Genomic DNA, 23,225 nt, shown 5'->3' with positions numbered 1-23,225 from the left:
CTCATACGGTCACACTGGGGTAGGAAGGGAGGGTTTTTACAGAGAGAAAAGGTCCCTTACTGCCAGATTCCTGTATTATTCAAAAGGCATAGGGGGGAAAAAAAAGACTGCCTCCTTTATGTTGCTAAACGGTCCAGCCTTTATGTTGCTAAACGTTCCAGGGAAGATACCTTTTTAGGAAGAATGTAGATTATCATTAAGGGCTAAGTTTAAAAAAGAAAAAAAAAAACAAAACAAAACCAATCTGTGTGTTGTACCACATGGCAATGTAGGAGATGCTGGGAAAAAAGCTTGCCTGTTGGTTGAAGTTCCAAAGCTACACTGTTGGAAGATGTTTGCTGTAGGTGGGTGGCCCCTTGAGAAGCTAAATCAAGGAATATTTTGGTGATACTTGCAAAGGCTCCTCGGTGCCGCCTGGGAAGTTGCTGTTCATAAGTTCTTGTTTTGCAGTCCACTCACTCCTTACAACAGGGAAATGCTCTTTTCTCCGGCTTAGTTTGTATAATTATCAGACAATCTGTGTAACTATCATATTTACGCGTCAAATTTTTTAAACGGTACTTCATTTCCGTTAAGTAGCATTGACACTTAAAGCTATTCCATCTTTGGTTCTGAGCACATCCATGTTTTGGGGTCAGACTCTTGAAGTTCAATTGCAGGGAATGCCAGTGAATAAATAGTTCGTGCTGAGTGGGTGGGTGCTAAAATCAAAGTATTTATTGTCTGTGTTCTGGAATCAGATCCAGTCGGCTGTTCAAGGTCATGGGTCACGTTTACAATTATGTGATTTGGGGAGGAGGGTGTCCATAGTTCCAAGTATGTATTTTCTCTAGCTGTTACAGCTTTAAGTAGGAAAGTGATTGTGTAAGTAGGAAAAAATCTGACAAGTGTTTACAGAATTCCCATTAGGATGATGTACAAACTGACATTATATCAAATACAGACACCAAGAATCTCACGTGGTCTCGGTCCACTTCCAGCTCCAGGAGAACAGGTGGCTGGCCTGAAACGGGACCAGCCAGCGTGAAGATGTTTTTTCGGGAAAACCCGACAAGAAAAAAGGAGAGATGCCAGATTTCACTTGCTCTCAGGAGACTTTCGGCCACGGGAGCTTTGCATCAAGCAAAAGTCAAAACATGGCCTGGGAGGACTGAATATGGCTTAGGTTAAAGTCAAGTACACGGGATGATGGACAAGAGCTTTCGGATTTCTCTGTTGCTGGATTCGCCTGTAATTATATCCTTAATCCACCCTCCAAAGTCCTGGCAGGGAGGGATTTGGTGAGCTGACAGCAGCAGCAGGAGCCCAGCCAGCCGGGCAGGACACAACACGCTGCTGCCTTCGAAGGTCCCCGGATTGCAAACTCAGCTGCTTCCTGACTGAAAACACTAGCTCCTGGACCCTCCTCGGGTCACGCCGCACCCTCATGCTTTTTCAGCAATTAACAGAAATAGAGGAGCAAAGTCAAGCACCCAGAAATCGAAACCCACCTCTAACTCTGCTTACTTTTACAAACCAGTTAGTGAGTTACGAGGACTTGCGTTCAATCCAAGAGCCCTGCCCTCCCGCACCTATTTAGAACAGAGGCTCCAGAATATCCAAATAGCGCGCGAGCATGACAGGGACAGGCCGTGGTGTGGACTAACGTCTAAGTCACTTACGCTGGTGAGAAAAGCACTCCGGGCACTGACTAACGTCTTTCTTCACTCCCTGACATTGAACGGTCCTGCTGCTCTGATCCCGGTGACCAGCTCACTCCCTGGGTAAATTAATATAGTCAGGACCCTAAGGTTTATTTGTGGTTTGTCTGTTGGTATCAGTTGTTTATTCATTCAAGAGACACACGTCTAAAAGTACCAAGCACGCCTCAAAATCGGGCAGCGTTGGAGTTTCATCTGACGCACTTCCTGCTTCCTGCTGTTCAGCAGCTCGAGGGACACCGGGCTCGCCCCCACTGCTCGTCACCGTCTCTTCTCCTCCACTAGCGAGTGTTTGGTGATCATCCGTTGTCTGGGACTCCGCAGTGGGGGGTGGGTGGAGGTGGAAGCCATCAGAGAGCTGGACCCAGGGGCCCCTCGAATGTCATCAAGGGGGGACTCCTGTGAGGTTTCCCAGAAGCGGAAAACAGGTCATCATGATTTTCTAGACACAGGTCATTCCTGTTTCAGTGTGGCCAGTCTCCGTAGCAACCATAAGAAAACGGAGCGTATCCTTGTCTTCACCCACAGGAAGGACTTCCACGGGCCGATTCTCCGTCAAGGATGCAAAGTCCCCCAGGGCTGCTCCTGGGGACCCTGGGGAACCAGAGCGTCTCCCTGCACTTGGTGAATAAGGACCTCAGGTGGAGGAGGAAAGAACAGAAGCACGGGGTAAAGCAAGCGTCCGACACATGGCGCCTTGGACCCCATGCCCGAGGCTCTCGTTACCACTTCCTCCTTCCAAGTGCTCCCTTTAGGCATCTGCTACCTTTCTTTCCATGGGGACAGCCAGAAACCTGCTTTTGCCACCAAAGAAGCATTCGACGTGCCTTGTATGAAAAAGTGAAGCAGATAACTGAATGGTGAGGCAGTTCCATGGCACTGAAAAGGAGAACAGGGCCGCCAGACAGAAAACGGGCATTGTGACAGCCAGGTGGCAGCAGACACTTGAGACTCAGTTTCCTCACCCGAAAAAAGGAACTAATAACCCCTCTGGAGCTCAGGGGAATTTGGGGAAGGTCAAGTGAGCTCCATGTGGTAAGGCACGCTGCACATAAGAGCAGTGACTCAAGGAGAGAACCATTATTAGATTCGTGGGTAAACTGAAGATATATCGAGGCCACGTTAGAGAGGGGAGGGAGGACAGGGTGATGGCTATCATATGCAGAGAAGTCAGAGCAGAGAAGCACATCCTTGTGCCTGGAGGACAGCTCCCGGCACCCTTAGGCAATGCTTGGGGACCACGGTGCGGATGTTGCCAGGTGGGGAGAGGACTGAACCAGCAATGACCTGGAGGCCAAGGAGAGACTGTCCCGAGGCCACGGCCATACAAAGTGAGGCTCAGGCTGAGGGAGTGAGGGAAAGTGTAAGAACAGCAAGGTTATAGTTCAGAGTGTAAGAACTCACTCCTCTGAACTTCACAGCAGTGAATCACAATAAATGTAAATGAGCTAAAATGTGATGCAAACAAGGTTGGGACACCTGCTGGGCCTGCAGGAAGAGGCATTTGTTAGGGTTGGGAGAGGTGGACCTTTCAGTTGAAGAGTTGGTTCTGGCTGTGGAGCTTGACCCGACACAGCTGAGGTCTAGGACAGTGCAGATGCCAGTGGCATTGGGGGGTCTGCACACGGGGATTTCTGCATGCCACCAACATGCCTGGGCCCCTGCATCGAATAAGCATTTTCTGGGAAACCACTGGTGCCAGCCACAGGGCTGGGTACTGAGGACACAAATGGGGCCTGCCCTCCTGGAGCCTAACTGCATGAGGGCCCTGGGCTCCCCAGGGTGGACTGGAACTCAACACAGACCTAACCTACTTGCCAGTGAACCCAGGGCCCTTGTTTCTCTAGGTCACATGCTCTAGATAAGACAACCCAATTTTGCTTTGCATTTTGTTAATCAAAACCAGAATACACTGCCTGACAAATGAGAGTCCTCATGTGGGCAGTGGGAGAGAATATTCTCTTCTAGAAACTCTGTGGGTCCTGGAGGAGGGGGTGTAAACCCCTGTGTTTGCACTGTTCCATAGCCTCAGGTAGGCGTCTGATGATCAAGCTGTCACCTAGGAAACCAGAGGGACAGACCACAAGGAAAGGTGCTGCCCGGGAGGAACTGGGAAAGGTGAGGGGCAGGGCGCCTGTGGGGGCAAGGCAGGGACTGGGGCATCCACTCACTTTGAGGCTTTTCCTAAGGAAACAAAGGAGATACGTAAACAAAGCACCCAGATCAAAGTCATTTGCATCGATGCTGCCTGTTTCACAAAGGCAGCCGGAATGGGAGCATTTGCTTGGAGCACTGTCTTAAGGCTTAACTAAGTTCTATCAGGTACAAAGGACCCTAAAGGGGAGCTCTTCTTAAGCTCAAGATGCAATTTGTGCTTTTCCTCGGCATTTGCCTCAAAAAAGTGCTGATCTGACTAGAAAGGAAAAGACAGCATCTTTATGGTGCAGTAACACGGCTGGGAGAGAGTCTTAAACCACTCTCGGTGACATCCGTACAAACATTTTCTGCAATGCAGTCTTCAAAAATGATACAAAGGCAGATGGCATGTTTGTCTTCCTATATTTTCTAGGAAAAAGAAGCAGCTAAGCCCTGCTGCGTCCTCCTTGACCGGTGGAGGGGACGCAGAATCAGCCTCAGCTGTCCCTGGGGTGGTCATGCGTCCCTGATTCCTGGGGCTGCTGGCCCGGCCTCGGTCCTGGCATAATTACTAGCCACACCACCTTTCACCCTCAAACCATACCGGTCTAAACATGTTGCAGGGTCACTCCAAGCCGAGATGCAGAATTCTAGAATGAACCTTAACATTCCCGGGACTTTTAGGAATTTCGTGGTGCATGGAAGAAATGCTAATGTCCCCTCTGGTCTATTAACACTGAGTCAGCTGGGAAACACCTGCTCGAAGGCCAGCTAACATGCTATCTTTCCAATACCTTCCCCGATCTGCCGGCCTGTGTGGATTCTTTCCCAGCTGTGTTCCCGCAAAAACTTGCCACTTATCCGTGCAGCGTAGACTTTTGCACACCGAGTTCCCCTTGAAGGTCAAGGACGGTGGTGACAATCTGTTGTTCCGAAGCACTGCAACGTCTGGTGTAGACAGAGCTTCAACAAATGCGGCCAATGCCACGTGAGCACGGCTGGCCCAGGCTGCAGCAGAGGCGGGATCGAATTACCCCAGGGGATTAATTGGGGATGTTTGTTGCCCACGTCTTGGAAATGCACGCGACTCCTTGTGTATGGAGGGCCTCAGAGGTTTGCAAGGGAGCCATCAGAGATCAGGTGGATTTATTTTTGTTACCTACCGACCAGCTGGTGATGGGGAGGGAACCTGGGGTTCTTGAATTAGTAAACGGCTTGAATTAGTGAGAAAGGGCTGAGGCTAAGAGGCCCCTCTTCAGATCACCTCACGTCAAGCTTCCATCGGTCAGATCTTGAAGGACATGGGTGCTAGGGGCAGAAAAAGGAGAAGGAAGGGTACATCCTTCTTCAAACCACTCTCAAGAGTCTGAATTAAGACATTTAGCAGGAAAAACCCCATCGTCTTTCTATATGGCAATTCCTGGCAGGTGCCAACAAGGGCTGGATTTCTTAGCAGGACTCTTCCCGTATTTCCCTAAAAATCTAGAATGGGTCAAAAAGCACAGGTAACCAGACTGAGGTCCCGGCTCAAAGGCAGCCAACCTTGTAAAGAAACCAGCGTCTTTTTTTATGAAATGCGACTTCACCCATGACAAAAGTCCAGTTCCATGCAAAGGGACTGTAGCGTCCAAACCATCTTCTCAGGAGCCTGGAGAAGATCAAAATGTGCAGCCCCCATCACCACCCGTCCCCTCAACGCGGACAGTCTTACAGGCTTTGCCTCTTCAGCTGGATTCTTAAATGCCCGAAGGACCCAGGTCTTCATTTGGAAGCTTCTTCCTTACCTACGGCCACCGCCTAACGATGGTTGCTCCTCTCAAGTACATGTGAGGACACATGGCCGGCTGCTGTGGACTCGACTCCCTGTTGTCGCCAAGCACTGAAGAACATGAGCGAGGTCCAGTGCCAAGCCAGAGCGGACACTTGTGTGGACACAGAGAGGCTTTTCCCCCCTCAGAAACAGTATTAATGATGCCGAGGTCCCCGTAGTGTCTCACAATCCACGGAACCCCAGGGCAGGACACGAAATGCCACTGAGGGGAGTCTCGGGACTGAGACTGGCTGGCTGGTTTCTGCAGCCCCCGGGTGCGGGCAAACGCCTGACTCCACGTGGACAGGTCGCTTTGCTGTGTCAGGTACTCTACGCTTAGGAGCAGTTGTGTGGGATTCTGTTTTAGCATTCTGGAAGCATCACCGAGGGAGGAGCCCGATGACGTGAGCTCTAAAAGGCCTCTTTTCCCTAACAATTAAAAGAAATATACGAAAGGATCCAGAAGGGATGAGTAAGTTATTAAACTATTAAGAAGTGGCTATAAACGTGCAGTGTTGATTCAGTAATTTACAGCAGACCGGTACAACAAGATTTCTAAGGCTCACGAAACACTGCTGGCTTCTGGCGGTAGCTGGCTTCCTGGGGTGTGAGCCAACTGCTTCTTTACTGAACAGCCTGGGCGAGGGGGTATCAGGGAGCCTTCTCCCTGGCGGCCTCCCAAAGGGCCCTGATGGAGGGAGAGAGCGGGTCCGTGGCGGGACTGTGCCTTCACCTCCCCCAACCCGGTCCAGAGCCTGGCACCCCCGCCTTGTCTGTGGCCTCAAGAGGGAAGCAACGGGAGGGGGCGGGGAGGCGTCTCGCCAGGTGCCACGACAGTGCTGAGCGTTCTTCGCGGGGCGGCAGCCCGTTACCTTGATCCACAACAGCGCGGCCTGCTCCTCAAACCCTCTGTCGGTGTGGGTGCCATTCGCTTCACCGGTGCCTCAGTTTCCATTATAGCCCCTGACCTCCTACCTGGAACCCGCGGGGCCAGACAGGTTTCAAACTTCAGATTTTTTTTTTTCAAAATGTTTAAAGACAACATGTTACATCAATCATGTATGATGAACACCCCCACAGGGGTCCTGGGGCAACACCCCATCCTTAAACTCGTTAATATCTTCTACAGCAAAACGTATGGATATTGCACCAAGTAAGGAAATTAGCCGGGAAAGGACCATAAGCAGCCTCACACCAGTTCAGTTTTTGCCACCGTGAGTTTCAGCACGAAGACGTAAAACCTTCGCGGTTTCCCGAGGCCTCCGGACTGAGCATTCTGCTTGTCCCGGGGACATGTGGGCACTTTCCGATTACGCCTTCCTAAGCGGCTCCGGCTACCACTCCCTCCGGCACCAACAGACAGAACTGGATTTGGAAGACACAGGAGGGCACAGCCGTCAAGGGGGAAAGAGCAGCCTCGGCTTCACTCACTCTGGGATTACCCGGGGAGGCTGTGGTCGGGTCTATGCATGTATCTATCCGGAGTCAGCACGGTTCACGCATGTAAGCAAAACCTTGGCAAGGCAGAAGAAAACCGATGCAGCCCGAATTTCTCCCCAGTGGTCAGCTCCACCACCTCCTCTCCTGGCGGAGACGACGGACGGCACACGAACACCCCGTCTCACCTCTGCAGGCCTTTTGCTGATCTCTGGAGCCTGTCTGCCCAGGTTCCAGGGCCCTCCGCTGCGAGGTGTGCAGGGTGGGTGGCACATGGGTAGCCCTGGCCTCCTTTTATACAAGGAAGCAGCTGACTGGGAGAGGTGGCCACGTCCCCCGTGGCCTGGGGGCTGGGAGGAGGCGGGGCCGGGACAAGAACCCTGGTCCTCAGATTCTCCGGCAAACTGCTCTCCTGCCACCCGCCACAACGCGCTGTGGCCCCACATCTGTTCAGCCCATCTCCAGTCTTGCAATGTGATTTGCGTGGCCTTGGTCAACTGAGTCTTTGGCAACACCGCTCCTCCTGTATCCCCTTCGTGGGTCAGGCACTAGGACCCGGAGCCAACTAAGGAAACCAGATTAACTTCACTGAACCCATGTTTCCCAAATGCATTTGAATCTGGAACCCTTTGGGGCAGAAGTCCCCGTCAGCATCGACACACTCTGGGACGCTGATTAAAGGCAAGTTCGACTGTTGAATTTATGCTTTTACGTAGAGTTGAGAGCAGCGTATCCATCTGGAAAGCGCTTTACCTCAAAGGCTGAAAGAGAACCCACCATGATTATCAGGAGACCCTGTCTAAGAGTCCATTTCTCCACCCTCCTTGTCTTCCTCCTCTACCACCACCGCGGGGCCCCCTCCCGCCACGCACTGTGCCGTCACCGGACGGACGGACGAGCCTGAGAATGTTCTACTGCTGTGTGTCTGGCTCTGATGCCCAGCGCCTAGTCTTTGTGGTGGAACAGGAGCGGCCCCTCCAGGCCGGACGCCCCCCTCACGGGCAGGCACTGTCTGCAAATCCTGCTGGGTAACAGGAAGCAGGGGAACTCAACTTTGGTCTAAGACACTGTCTGCTCTCCTCCAATTTTCCTTTCCAACTCAGTACAACCTTTTACGAGTGAGGTGGTGGGAGGGCAGGTTTAAAAGTAAGGTCAAGTCATGCCTTTGCACTCTGCTTTTCTTCTGGAATTATTGAACGTATGTATGGGTTGGGAAATTCTAAATCCTTGGTCAGGTGGGAGAGCGGCACCAAGGTCGAAGATCAGTTTCACGAGCCGTAACAAAGTGACATTCATTTGGGCAATTACTGCCCCTGAAATCGTGTGAGATCCCCAGAAACAAAGCATTTCTCAAACACGTGTGATCAGGTGGGACGAGAAAGTAGCCACAGTCATCTCCAAATTCTGGCCTGGGAGAGTGAGCTTAGCTCAGCACCGGCAATTATATCAAACGGTGCAACGCTGAAAAGATGCCCTAACACCCGATTGGGCTGCGGTGTCCGGGAACAGCACTGGCCATCTGCCTCCGGTCTGACTTCGTACGTGGAATGCGTCACACGGTGGGGACAGGCAAAGGCGTCCTTCTAAACACACTGGGCCTTAAATATTCTATAAACACCACAGCTATCCGTTTACAGAGTCTTAGGATTTACTTTCAGTTCCAGGTTTTTGACTGTAAAATAACAGAGATAAAGAGACATAATGGAATACGACTAACGAGAGCTAATATTTCTCTCCTATTCTGTGCCAGGAGCTGTTCTAGGTGCCGCAGACACATGACTTATGTAATCTTCACAACAGCCTGCTCAGGGAAGTGCTATCATCACTCACAATCTACGGACGAGGACACCCAGGCCCAGGGAAGTTTAGTAAGCTGCCCAGGCTTACAGCCAGTAAGAGGCGGAGCCAGGCAGGATCCATGGTCATGAACCTGGCCCCTAACAGCAGCCAGTGTTTTCCAAAGTCCAGACCTGAAGCTACCCCAAGACCTTTTGTGGCTATAGCACAATTGTGTGAATTCACCCAAATGTCGCTGGCTTTTAAGGAAATCACACGCACTGGTTAAGACTAACTTTACAAATCAATGCCTAGGCAGATAAGAAACGTTTGTTCTAGGAAGAATTTCGTCTTTGTTTTTGTTTTCTTTTAAGTTTATCTATTTTGAGAGAAAGTGCAAGTGAAGGAGGGGCAGAGAAAGAGGGAGAGAGAGAATCCCAGGCAGGCTCCACACTGTCAGATTGGGGGCTGGAACCCACGAACTGTGAGATCAGGACCCGAGCTGCAGTCAGATGCTTAACTGACTGAGGCACCCAGGCGCCCTGTAGGAAGAATTTCTTTTAATGGTTTGTGAGACAAAACTATCATGGAATTTTATGAAGAACACACCTTTACTAACTTGAGAACAACAGCTAAGGTCATGAAATGATTTAAAATTTTTTAAAATGTTTTTAATTTATTTTTGAGACAGAGCATGAGCAGGGGAGGGGCAGAGAGAGAGGGAGACACAGAATCCGAAGCAGGCTCCGGGCTCTGAGCTGTCAGCACAGAGCCTGAGGTGGGGCTCGAACTCACGGACTGCGAGATCATGACCCGAGCCAAAGTCGGACGCTTAACCGACTGAACCACCCAGGGACCCCAGGTCATGAAATGATTTTAAGTAAAGACATTAACTTGCATCACAGACGTGGCCAGATGTGTGCCTGTCAAGCCTACACTGCAGGTCAGAGAGCGGGTGGAGGGGAAAGCAGGTCAGCCCCTGTCAACTAAGAGGTCCAGGTGCCGGGGAATCCCCATGCACGTAGAGTATTCTGGTCTTTCCTCAGGAACAGTGCAAACCACCGCTGTCTTCCCCTGACCGCGTAACCTTGGTCAAGTGATTTCTCCTTTCCTGATCGGCATCCCCACAACTGTAAGACACAAGGGGGCAGGCCAAGTCCCAAACCCACACGGAGAAGTCGTAGGGGGTCGGCTTTAAAGAGAAGCCAGCCACCCGCCTCCAAGGCACTGTGCTAGGCTGCACACACCTGAGGCAGCTGGGGGCCGGTGGGGACCAAGTGGTGGGAGATTGACGGGAGGCCTACATTTAGGCAAACAGCTTGTACTGGGAGGGACAAGACGCTACAGGAGTAGGTACAGCAGGGGCGTCAGGTGCAAGAGCCCGATGTTTCCGCTGGGCTCCAGAAGACCGGCACTTAGCTGAGCGAGGCACCAGACCCCAGGTGGGCGGGGGACCAGGGAGAGGGGGTTGGGGATGGCTCTGTCTTCTCAACGGCAGCACACTGGGTTGTACCAATTTACAGTTCATTAAAAAAAATTTTTTTTAAGGTCTGTTTTTGAGGGAGAGAGGGAGAGCAGGGGAGGGGCAGAGAGGGGGTGGGTGGGACACAGAATCTGAAGCAGGCTCTGTGCTGTCAGCACAGAGCCCGATGTGGGGCTCAAACCCAAGAGCTGCGAGATCATGACCTGAGCCGAAGTTGGATGCTTAACCGACTCAGCCACCCCGGTGACCCTATAATAATTTACGGTTCAATATTCAAAATACTTTGCAATATGGCAGCCAGCACTGATCCAAAGGTGGACGCTGGGGGCACCAACCCCCCGAGTCCAGTTCCAGAGTAAATTATCCACCAGTCGCCCACTTTGGTGCCTGGCCCTTGTGCAGTCATTGCCCCCTTAGGTGCCCAAACTCTTCTTTGGTCCGAAGCACACGAATCAACCTTTCACAGGGCCAAGGAATCCCACTGACGGTGCAAACTCAGCGTTGCTGGAGCTCATTTACCGGGTGGGTTACAGTGCACGGTGCTGCAAAGCCCGGAGAGGACAAGGGGACAGGGGGCCAAAGCAGGACACTAAGGAAGACAAGTTTCATCTTAAGTCAGGCATGCTTTTCGACTCTGCCGTTGCTTAAGCTATTTTCTCAGAGATCTGTCCTGTATTTTGACCATGACCCACAATAAAAAACTTGGGTCTTTTAACACTGTGACCCTGTGCACGCAGACAGACCCACATACATACATGAAACACATGGTCTGACTCCTACAGCCTGGAATGCACTCTGATATTTTGTTTCATCCTTACTCTATTAAAAGAAGGGGGGGGGGCGCCTGGGTGGCTCAGTTGGTTAAGCATCAGACTTTGGCTCAGGTTATGATCTCACGGCTCGTGGTTCAAGCCCCACGTCGGGCTCTGTGCTGACAGCTCAGAGTCTGGAGCCTGTTTCAGATTCTGTCTCTCTCTCTCTCTCTCTTAAAAATAAATAATAAACATGAAAAGAAATACTGGTCTCCACCCACTGACCTGACTTCATGACCCACCATGGGCCACAACCCACAGTTTGGAAAACACAGTCTTCTCTGACGAAATGCACTAAAAGAAACCCTCCCAAACTTCCATTTGCTGCTCACAGGTGCTGTCACAGGGGTGGTTTCTTCTAAGGTGGCTGCACAGACAGGCCACATAAACGAGATGGTAGGAAGAATATTAACCCCTTAAAGAAGGAAGGTTTGGGGGAGAAACCCAAAACACCCGACATGAAAATTTAGACACAAATAACTGATATGTTTGTTATACAGAAGTCTTACTTATGCATTAAATCATGCGCCCCCTAGGAGGAATCTACTGGAAGCACTGTAATTAGACAAGTCCGAGTTACAGTATGATCATGAAAGCAACAATACCCTATTTTTTAATAAATATTTTATAATTTGGAATTTAAAAAAGTCTATCACACAACCATTCGGTAGAATTAATACAGATTGGTGAAGTTCTACTGCATGAGTTTGTAAGTGTTTAGATTTGCTGTTCAGAAGTACCCACGCTGCTATGAAAAGCCAGGCAGACGACGTGGGAGAGCAGATAACAAAAGCCCAATGTCATGTGATCCCACCACAGTTTAGTTAAGACATTATAACTGTTTTTTGTTGTGGTGGTTTTATTTCTATTTATTTTTTAACTTTTATTTATTTTTGAGAGACAAAGAGAGACAGAGCAGGAGCAGAGGAGGGGCGGAGAGGGAGAGGGAGACACAGAATCTGAAGCAGGCTCCAGTCTCTGAGCTGTCAGCACAGAGTCCGACACGGGTCTCGAACCCATGAGCCGTGAGATCATGACCTGAGCTGAAGTCAAGACGCTTAACTGACCGAGCCACCCAGGCGCCCCAAGATGGTGTAACTGTCGCTCTAGGTTTAAGACCCAAACTGAATGTACTTTCGGAGAGGAATGAGGTAAACAGGTGACATGTTAAAGAAATTCCACCTCCGGAGAAGGAGAAGGTCTCATAGCCCAGCCTGCTGCCCAGCTGTCTTCATAAACCTCCCCCCCGCACGGGGCACAGGGCTGCACGTGGGGTTGTGTGGCTCTCTCGGGCCAGGTCGCAGGCTGAGGGGCCCTGGGAGTTCCCCACAGGAGACCACAGGAGGACACCTGCCTGACCTCTCTGACCACGGGACCTGTTATCAGAGTACTTTCTAGGACCCGCGTGCCAGGAAGCAGGCTGCGAGAAATGCTACATGAGGAACGTGCTCACGGCTCACACTGGCATGGAAAAAGCGGTCGATGCAAAATAAGCTGACATTTAGCTACTTGTAATGTGTCCCAGGTGAGGCCCTCAAAAGAGCTGAGCGGTCGTCTCTAAACACGGTTTGCAGGTGTTTTGCCTGTGTTCCTTCAGCGGTGGCTGGACGTGTGGTCCTTCCAGGCAGTATCGGTGCACCTCGGGGTTGGCCGGAGTTGCACATCCTCGGGCCCCTCAGAACCTCCTCAGTCAGAAACCCCAGTGTCTCACCCACCCCCATGGGACGCTGACATGACTCAAGGCTGAGAACCAGGCTGTGCTCTGCGCGGGGGAGGGCAGCACCGAGTTTCTACTCCCCTCCACCTTCAGAAACACGTTAGGGAAAATTCACTACCGGTGCTGAGGCAATTCAGTTTTTAATCTGGAAACAGTTTTTAATCTGCATTCACACACACACACACACACACACACACTGTAAACACTATCTCCCCGCCCCAACCAGGCCCATCTAGAACATTTCCTCCCTGAGGTCTCAGGGGGGACAGAGCACCCTGGGATCTCCTGGCTGCTATTGGCCACGTGGGAGCCCTGCCAGCCTCTATCGCATTAAATCCTCCGCAAAATCCTCTGAACAAAGTATTACTGCCCCATCTCCAAAATGGGAGACTGAGGCTCAGGGCGTCACGGGGACGTGGCGAAAGCCACAGGGTGACCCTGGCAGAACCAGGTTTAACCCCATCCGTCATCCTGAGCTCACCTCATGGCACCAAGATGCCTCCGGGAAACCTGTTCCCAGAGCCACAACACAGATAAAACACTGAGTCACGGAGGTCTGCTAAGGGGTTTACAGGTGACAGAAGGTTCTTGGTGAGATCAGGTCGACTTTTATATCAGGTCTTGAAGCCTAGTGCAGGGGGTGGGGGGGATGTCCAGAGAGTGAGGAGGGGAGAGCAAAGCAAGACCACAACCTAGTAGTAGACACGATGGGAGGTGCAGATGTGGGGAACACAGCTGGGGAAGGTCCCATCAGGAGACACCTCGAGTGAGGACCGTGCACGGTCTTCTGGAGGTGATGGGGAGCCCCTCACCTTGTAGAGCTCTGCACCTGGCCGTGAGAGGCACGGGCAGACAGTGCCCTTCCACTCGGCCTGTGGTGTGGCCCAGGGGAAAACGCCCCGGTTCAGCTCAGACCCAGGCTTAGAACCCAGACTCAGTCATCCTTCTGCACCGATTCAACCTGTCCCAGCCTGAGTCCCTCCCAGGGACTGCCTGCGGTGTGTCCATGCTTTCAGGGCTGGCCTTGCCCTCAGGGCTTCGCCCCAGGCCTACCCCCGAGCCCAGCACATGCGGAGTGTTCTAAGGAGGGGAGAGAGAGATTTTAAAAACACAACTTCCATACTCTGTGGCCTTTCCCCAGGCAGGGAAGCCGAGGCCCAAGCAAGGGTGCACGGGAGCAGGGAGGAGAGGCTTCTGGTATTTGCTAGGCAGCCTCCAGGGCCAGGGACGGGGGAATGCGCAGGTGGTCAAGGCCTGGCTCTCCTCGGGGGGAGCTCTCACCGTCTGGGGGCTCAGACAGTGGAGGTGGGGCAGAGACGGGCTGAGGGGGACAGTCACCTCAGGAAGTAGAAGGTGAGCTGGACGGGGCCCTGCCATGAAATCTGGAGTGAGTCAAGTAGGGTAGGTTGTGTGATTTTTCTCTAGAAACATCCAGACTCTTGCTTCTGGGCACAGAGGGTGCAGTGGGCACAGGACTGGAGGTGCACACAGCGTGCTGTGTGTGTTCGTGCTGGGGGGTGGCTGCCAAGAGCCCCTCCATCTTGGGCTTTAAGGTGCAAGGTGGACGAAAGAGAAGCAGGTACGGAGGGACGGACAGATAGCATTTAGTTTGTCTTGGGCAGGGCAGGTGGCAAGGGCTAGAGAGCTGGGTACAGGGTTAGCTGTAGACGCACGGTCTGAAACACCGTGCTCACCCTGGGAGCACGTCGGACGAGGAAAGAAGGGACAGAGGAAAAAATGCGATGTAGCTAATAAAATCACAATTGAGAGCCTTAATTTAAACATGAGTGAATGTAAAACTTAACCTCTTGGAAGTGTTTGAAATTGTCAAACGTGACATAAACCCTGCCAGGGGTCCACGCTTCCCGGTTTGGGAATGAGGGAGAGGGAAGGCTCATACTCTCCTGTTCGCTTAGAGGGAGAGGTTAAGGGCAGGCAGACCTAGGGGTCGGCGTGGCCAACAGTTACCTGCGGCTCCCAGCCGCCTGACTGCACGGTCTCCCACCCAGCTTGGGCCTGAAGCTCTTCTCTTTAGAAACCGGGGCTCTGGCAGATGCACTTGGCCTTGTCTAGTGTCATTCATACCCTGGGAGGGCTGCGCTGGCCACACTTTCTTACTCTCGGCATTTAAAATCCTCAGGACCCCTAAGGCATCTTCTCTTCTGCTTTGCTCTTGGTGCCTCTCTGTGCTCTGCCCTACAAGGGCTGTGCCCCGTCCTCCGGATTAGCCCATCACTAGCTGATTTAGGGTGAGGTACCTCTTTCCGTCCTTCTCACGCCGCCCTCCGAGTGGGGCCTCAAGGCCCGCGGTGGTGCGTAAGTGATCTAGGGCATGACACTCCCTTAAAGAGAAGACAATCTCAGGGAAACAGAGAACACAGGCAGCCGGGAAGGCCTCAGCAGGTGATGACCCCATGCTAAGGGAGGGGCTGTTACAGGCAGCACGGTGGCCCCCAGGCCTAACCCCCAGGACTTCAGAATGTGACCGTAGCTGGAGACAGGGTCTTTCAAGAGATCATTTAGTTAAAATGAGGTCATCAGGGTGGGTCCCAATCCACAATGAGAGGTGACCTTATAAGAAGAGAGAATTTGGACACAGACACGCACAGAGGGAACCAGGCGAAGACACGGCCGGGAGACAGCCATCCATAAGCCAAGGAGAGAGGCCTCAGAAGACTCCAATACCGCCAGCACCTTGATCTTGGACTTCCAGCCTCCATGACTGCCAGGAAGCACATTTCTGTTGTTTACACCGCCCAGTCTATGACTCTGTGACGGCCTGAGCCGACTGACGCAGAGGGACGTCGAGCTCATGTGCAGAGAAGTCAGGTGGGGGCAGACCCCGGGACTGCAGCAGTGAGGGAAAGCTTCGTGACAAAGGAGCTCGTGTGGGTCTAGAAGGGTCGATACAGTTTGGGTAAGCGAGTGGACATGGCCTGCTCAGGCCCCAGATTCAGGGAAATGTGCAGGAAGAGAGGTCTTCGAGGAAGGCTGGATGGCACGAGGCTGGCTGGGCTACAAAGGGCAGGCGCCCACGAGACCACCAGGAGCTGTCGGCCACGGCCAGGCCAGCGTGTGGCTCTACACATGAGCCTTGAAGTCCTGGCTGAAAGAGCCCTTAACTTTCCCAGTGATCAACAACGGGCATTCGTAAAGTGCCTTATCCTGTGCAGACCGGGGTCTTTTCCCCCTGTGAGGGGTCTTCATTTTTACCCCCATGTTACACCCAAGAAGCCCAAGCCCCCAGGCTCTAGGGTTTTAAGTGTTTCTTCCATGACCACACAAGCAGCAGGTCACAAATCTGGGAGGGAAGGTCAAGTTTTGAGCCCCAAGCTGAGCTCCCCGGGATCCACGCCCCTGCAGAGGCGAGCTGAAGCCAGACGTGGGACGGTGCCGTCCCTCCAGCCGGCAGACAGCTCTGGCCAGGTGGCCAGGCCGGGGAGAGCCATTCGGCGGGTAGCCACCATCGGGGCGAGGACTGGGGCGGGAGGACAGGCATGTTCTCGAATGGGGAACAGAAAACAGCACTGAGGTCTGAGGGCGGGGCGTCAGGGGACATTGATCGTACGAGGGGAAATCTCATCTGTCCGCCTGTGCGTGTTCTCTACATGTGGCTACGACCAGGCAGTCAGGACTCGCAGCACGCGGACTTGGAACTCAGCCGTGGGTTCTTTCCACGGTGAAGGCACATCTGGGGTTTGGAAGTCTGAGCATCATGCCGACACCCAGGTCCTCGAAGAGCTGTGTGACGTAAACCTGACCTGTGAGTTGAGACATAAACGTGTTGATCTAACGTGGCTCTGAGAGGAACAGGATGAGGTTCTCTTAACCCAAGGGGCTCCGAAACAGAAATCAGGGCACCCAAGAACCGGGAACGGGGGAGACCAACCAACGGACCGTGTACCTTTGTTCTCATCAGCACCTAACTGACATGTAACGTTCCCTTTCTCCAGGGATTCAGCAGCAAGCTGCCGCTGTGTGGGCAGCACCCGGGACCCCATCTCACAGTAGCCTTGCCACAGGCAGGCGTCTTAAAACGTCGTGCCGTTCACTACTACCTCAAAGTGACAGCGGCCATTAGACCTGTCATGAAATCTTGTTATTACAGTTTTAAAGGAATAACTATGTCATAGTTTAAAATAATATTTTGATAAGTGCATCTCCTCCTTCCTAGGGCAAGAAAACCTGTAATATGAGCAAACAAAAAGAAAACTGGGAAGAACGTAAAGGAACGAATTTGAAAGGGTTTCGAGAAGGAAGGAACAGCCGTGCAGACACGCACACTGTGGGGTCTCCCATCGGGGGTCATGGGTCCCCCCTGTAGGGACTTCCTGAAGTTGAGCCTTAAGTGCCCGCAGCACAGTGAAGGGGACGGGGAGGAATGGGGAGCACAGGTGCTGAGCGGCTACTAGAGACAGTGGGGAAGTCTCAGCAGGTGTCCCGGCTTTGCTCCTTAGAAGGAACACTACAGAGCATTCAGGAAGTGACAGCCTGGCTCTAAATACATCAGGGGTAACTTTCCAGACCAGGTGCTACTGACGTGCCCACCCACCTGCGGGTGACACTCAGGTAGCCGAGTCCATGGTCTGTTCCCCTCTCCCCATGGGGACACAGGGACACAGGGTGGAAGTCTGACCGGTTGTGGGTTCCCACAGCAGCAGCTTCTGACTTTGAGAAACTCTGGCAACTGGCTGCTTCCTGCCTGACCTGTGGGCCATCGGACAGGTACTTCTTGAGGACCCGGCAAATGTGCTTAAAAAGTAGCTGCTGGGTTAGGGGCCCCTGGGGGGCTCAGTCGGTTAAGCGTCTGACTTCGGCTCAGGTCATGATCTCACAGTTCCTGGGTTCGAGCCTCTCGTCGGACTCTGCGCTGACAGCTTGGAGCCTGGAGCTGCTTCGGATTCTCGCTCCCCACCCCCCCCACTTGCACCCTGTCTCTGTCTCTCAAAAATACATAAACAATAAAATAGCTGCTGGGTCACTTCTAGGTGAACAGCACCCCTTGAAAGCAATTCCCCAGAGTTATCTGGGGAGCAGAAAGAAGAAAAATGCTAAGAACTGCCACAACCAGCAGGAAATCAATGCGTTAATGAAGGTTTCTAGGCAAACGGGGCCAGTGCTCCGAGGGCACGAAGCAGGGCAGGCTGCTGTAGGAAGGGAGCCCCCGCCTTGTCCGTCATCCGAGCTCCCCGGCCATGAAAACTCACCGTGGAATTTTAACAGGGAGAACGCACGGAGGTATTTATCACTTTCCATGTCAGTTTGTCACATGTAACAATTAATTTGATGATCCCAAGTTGGACGTGACCTGAGCCCTCTTGATGATGCGGCAGCCTTGACTCAGCGGAGATGCATGACACGAGGATACAGCAGGGTCGCCCTCAGTAATTGCCATACCTCCCGACTCAGCGCCCACCCCACGGTGGCAGTGCCCCTCTGGCTGACAGCCGGGGCCAATTTTAGGAAGCCTGGGGTCTCAGCATGCTTACTGGTTGTGCACAGTTTCCAGAGACAACAGGAAGTGGGGGCACAGGACACACTGAGTGCCACCCGTGGAGAATTGGGGAAAACGGGGCTGCAGAAGGTCTGAAATCGTGTCAGCAGGGAAATAAAGCTTGATAAGAGAAATCATGATTTATGAGAAACTTTTCAGGAACAGATCAGTCGTGCCAAGTAAACACCCTTGGAAGTCTGTACGCCCCTGGGCAGTAAGAAGAAATCTTTTCTGTCCTGCGTTCCTCCCACAGCAGCTGCTAACCGCAAACCTGGTCCCTGCTGCCGGGGGGTCAGCTGTGGGCTGTCACACCCCACCAGGCAGGTGCCACGGGGAGGTACCAGTCACGCTAAGGAAACGCATCGGGGAAATGTCAACATCTACATGACAACGCCTAGCCCCTGACAATACCCTGCTCACACCCACCACCCAACAGCTAATGCTCACGGTGGTTCTTTCTCACAATTACTATTCCCCATCACCCTTTAGACTGCACTTAGCAAGAAGCCCACAGAACCGAGTATCCGTCACAGAAGCTGCATAGCAAGACTTTCAGTAATCAATGTACCGAAAAATCCTCTTTACACATCCTCAGGCTTCTGGCCATTGGGGCTGCAAAGTCCTGGCCATTAGAAGGCACGGTCATCCTTCAGAGCCGTGTCCCTTGATAAAATGTCAATGACAAAGAAACATAGGCAGATAGACCTATGTATCTGCTGCCTCGCAAGCCTCCGGCTGCCACAGACAGTCTCCTTGGAAGAGTAAGCAGTTTATAAAAGAAGGCTACACATCCAGTCTCTCCAAAACAGCATTTATAGTCACAAACTCTTAAGCCGATAGAAGAGAGAAGATACAGTATTAATAGTCCATTGGATCAAAACAGAAGACAATGTTACAAACCATGGAAAAGAATTCAGCCGCCCTTCCACATATATATGTATCTCCTCTCCTAGAGATACAATTTGCGGAGCAAAGCTCACTCAGCCAGCTCCTGGTGCAGTTGGCTCACCTCAGGTCGTATAACTGGGGCCTCCTCATCCACCCTGGTGCTTTGTAAGAACAACTCAGTGGCTACGGAACCTTGGAAACGATACTCAGCTCCCCTGGGTCATCCTAACACGAGTATTGGTAGGGCCATGTCTTGGGGACTCTCGGGAAGAAATAACAGATGACGAATGGAGATATATAGGAATGATCAGTAAGAATACCCAGGCAGGAAATAAAACAAAGCAGTGCTTGAGCATTTTTAGTAAAGGAAAAGAGAGCAGGCTACAGTCCCTAATTAACACGTAGCACTTCGTGAGGAGAGATTATATGGCAGGCTCTGGGCCAGATACTAAAGCAAAAGAATAAATGTGTGAAACCCAGCTCCTGCCTCATTAAAAATCTTGGTCTGAGTTGGCTATACATTTTATTATATGCCGTTATCTTCATCCTCATTGTACTGCTGAGTTGTGACAACTTCGGTGTTGACAAAGGGCTCCCAAGGATCTATGAAAAGGAGCCTCGTCCTTCTTCCTCTGCCTCGTAGTGGGGACTGTGTGTTACCTGAGTGCATTTTCAGGGTGTTCATTTGGAAGATTATTGAAGCAAATACTGAAATACAAACGATGCATTGTTTGGGTGCAGAAAAAAACCATACAGCACTAAAGAAACGAGAGATTTGTTCAACAAACCGTAGCTCATAGACAGTCCATTTCCTTCTGTTATCCTAAAAATGTCATACAATAATTCTTAGTAAAAACTTTAAAAAGACTTAAAAGCACAGTGCCTTTAATCCTGTTTAAGTTTGAAATGACTCATCGCCCACCCAGGATCGACTCTACCACCATCGAAGGGCAAAGGGTCCCACTGAGGACCTATCCGCGTCTCCAAGTTTCGCGAGGACTCACTTGTGTTTTCTCGTCTCCTCCGGAGTCCAGCAAAGTCCCCGCCACAGAACAGGAACTTCACACATGCGTGCTTTTAGTTTGCTTCCAAGCCTATAGGTGTTCATTTTTCCTCATTCTATTTTCATCATAAAAGTCCCACAAGAGAAAAGACTCATCTACAAATGTCATGCTGTAGATGAAGAGACAGGCTCGGAAGGCTAGTGCCGTAGGTGGGACGACCCAGGAGCCATGGATCAGGGCGTGGGGAGTCCCCCAGCGCAGACTTTTCCTGGCCAAGCTGCTTCATGCACATTTCAGGCAGACAACGGGAAGCCTGAGCCTAGGAGACTACATGTCCCTAAACTGCTTGGTTTCATAGTCGTGAAGATGGTCTAGGATCAAAAAAGAAAGCTACAAAGACCAACAGATAAACGAACAGACAAAAGACCCAGTCTGAGTCGGGTCAAACTCAAGCTTCAAGTGGAAACATTTCTCTTTCCTGGTTCTGTTGTCCCCTAAAGGATGCCAGCTCAGTGACTCAGAGGGAGGAGCCCTTGTGTTCACCCCCAGGCTTGGGTTTCCAGAACCTCCCATCCAGGGACCACGGCCACATAGGCGCAGAGTCTGGAGCTCTGAGTGCCCAGAACATGCTGGGGGTTCCATGGACACCTGCAGCCCTGGGCCTCCTTCCCCCCCCTCTCGGCTTCAGGCTTCAGACCTCTGACCCAACAAAGGCAACAAAGTCCTTTCTCATAGAAATCCACCGCCCGGGCTCCGCCTTGCTCGAGCTGGAAGGGTTGACATTTGTTTCTATCTATAATCACATTCGGAGCCTCTGGCAAAATGAAAACACACTCTTCCATTCTTTAGCGGTGTTTGTTTTGGGCCCGTGTGGGCACCACCCTTCCCATTTAAGGCTTTTTACTTCTTTTTTCCACTTAAAGTCAAAACGAATTCAGTAGCCACGAGTCATCGGTTTTACCCTAACTTCCTCTTATTTGTGCTTTTCTGCTCTGATTTCCTCTCTTTGCTGACTTTAGGAATCTCCGTCCATCTATGGCTTCTAAAATCAAGATGGCCCCAGTCTTGGTGCTCTGTGTCTCCCCCCCGCACTGGCTGGGCGCTTCTGAGGCGGACGGTCTTTTCCTGGCTCTGTGGCTTCTGTCACGGAGATCTCAGCACCTGCTGGAGCCGTGCTGCCATTATTCAGGCCGAGGCAGTGGGGCATGCCCTCGTGGGAACCCGTACCACCTGCACTGTGCCTCGTACAGCTGCAAGCTGGAGTTGACAGTTGGGGTAGAAGAAAAATCCCAGAAACCCTATCTTAAGTGAGCTTGGCTGGAAACAACCTTAGTGCTGCAAATATGTCTCTGAACTTTTAAAATTCAGAGTAAAGAATGAGGCTCTCTTCTCAACAACTGCCCCCAAACTCTTTGGAAAAGAGGGTTGGTTAGTTGTCAGAATACAAGCGGTGGGTAGCACAGTGGCAAGTCTTTGGAACAGGACAGATTTGGATTCAAATCTTACTTGTGTCCTTTCCTGTTAGGATGACCTTGGGCATGTCAGCAGCGTTTCTCAGCAGATTTCCTCATCCATAACATGAGAGACACTGCCTCCCTTTGCAGGCGGTGAGGACAAAGTAAGACTAAGTATGTAAGGCACCTGGTCTAACGGTGGCTTGCATTTGTCATTATTTGGCCGTCCGACTTTCCAAATGATGCTAAATTGCTTGTGTGATAGCAGGGACAGTCTTCTGAACTTCTTATTCCCCAGGGCCCAGTTAAGATGAGACCTATCATACACTCAACAGGCTGACTGACACCTTCCAATAGATTAAAGTCCCATAAAAAAGTCCAACAGCTAGGAGGTGACTGGGTGGCTCAGTCAAACATCAGGCTCTTGGTTCAGCTCAGATGACGTCATGATCTCACAGTTCGTGGGCTCAAGCCCCGAATCGGGCTTTGCGCCGAAAGCTGCAGAGTCTGCCTGGGATTCTCTCTCCTGCCAACCCCCTCCCCCCTCCACCCTTCCCTTGCTTGTGCTCTCTTCCTCTCTCTCTCTCTCTCTCAAAGTAAATAAACAACATTAAAAAAAAAAGCCCAATATAGTAGTTCTCACTTATACTGTCTCTCTTCTCCTGTCTGGAGTACTTCTAAATAGGATGATCAATCAGGAAGTTGTATTTATTTATAGATAGCGAAAGGATAAATTATTCACATAACATTTTAAAAAATATTTTTTATGTTTATTTTTGAGAGAGAGAAAGAGAGAGAGCGTGCACACATGAGTGGGGGGGGGGGCAGAGAGAGGAGATACAGAATCTGAGCTGTCAGCACAGAGCCTCACTTGGGGCTTGAACTCATGAACAGCAAGATCATGACCTGAGCTGAAGTCAGACACTCAACTGACTGAGCCATCCAGGCGCCCCTCATATAACATTTTTTACATCTGACGTAGTGTTGACACATTTCTGAGAAGCACATAAACTTTATCAGCGTTACAGAGACTGGAATGGGGTCTCACTACCCCAAGTGGGATAAGAACAAGCCGCGCCCCCTGGGAGCCTGTGAGAAACAGGGTCTCAGGCCCCACCCCAGACCTGCTGAGGTGGGATCTGCATTTCCAGGGGATTTGTAAGTACTCTGAAATTTGAGAGCCTCTGCCCTCCCTTGGTCAGAGGAGACAGGCTATGGGATGGTGACAGCACTGGTGGGGGGGACTTGGGAGACCAGGATTCTGCTGGTTGCTGAGTAGCCTCTATCACTTCTGCTTAGCTGAGCAGCAACGGTAATCACATCACTGTACAGGCTTCTTCTGTGTGCACCTGCATGTACACACACACACACACACACACACGGAAGACACAGGCCTCTGGGACAATTCCACAGCTGATGTAATACTCAACGGTGAAACACTGAGAGCTTTGCTGAGAAGATCAAAAGCAAGAAAAGGTGCCTGCTCTCAAAACTCCTATTCTATTAACAGTACT

This window comes from Lynx canadensis, chromosome A1 (genome assembly GCF_007474595.2).
Source record: "Lynx canadensis isolate LIC74 chromosome A1, mLynCan4.pri.v2, whole genome shotgun sequence".
Classification (NCBI taxonomy): Eukaryota; Metazoa; Chordata; class Mammalia; order Carnivora; family Felidae; genus Lynx; species Lynx canadensis.
This window is presented reverse-complemented; position numbering follows the sequence as displayed.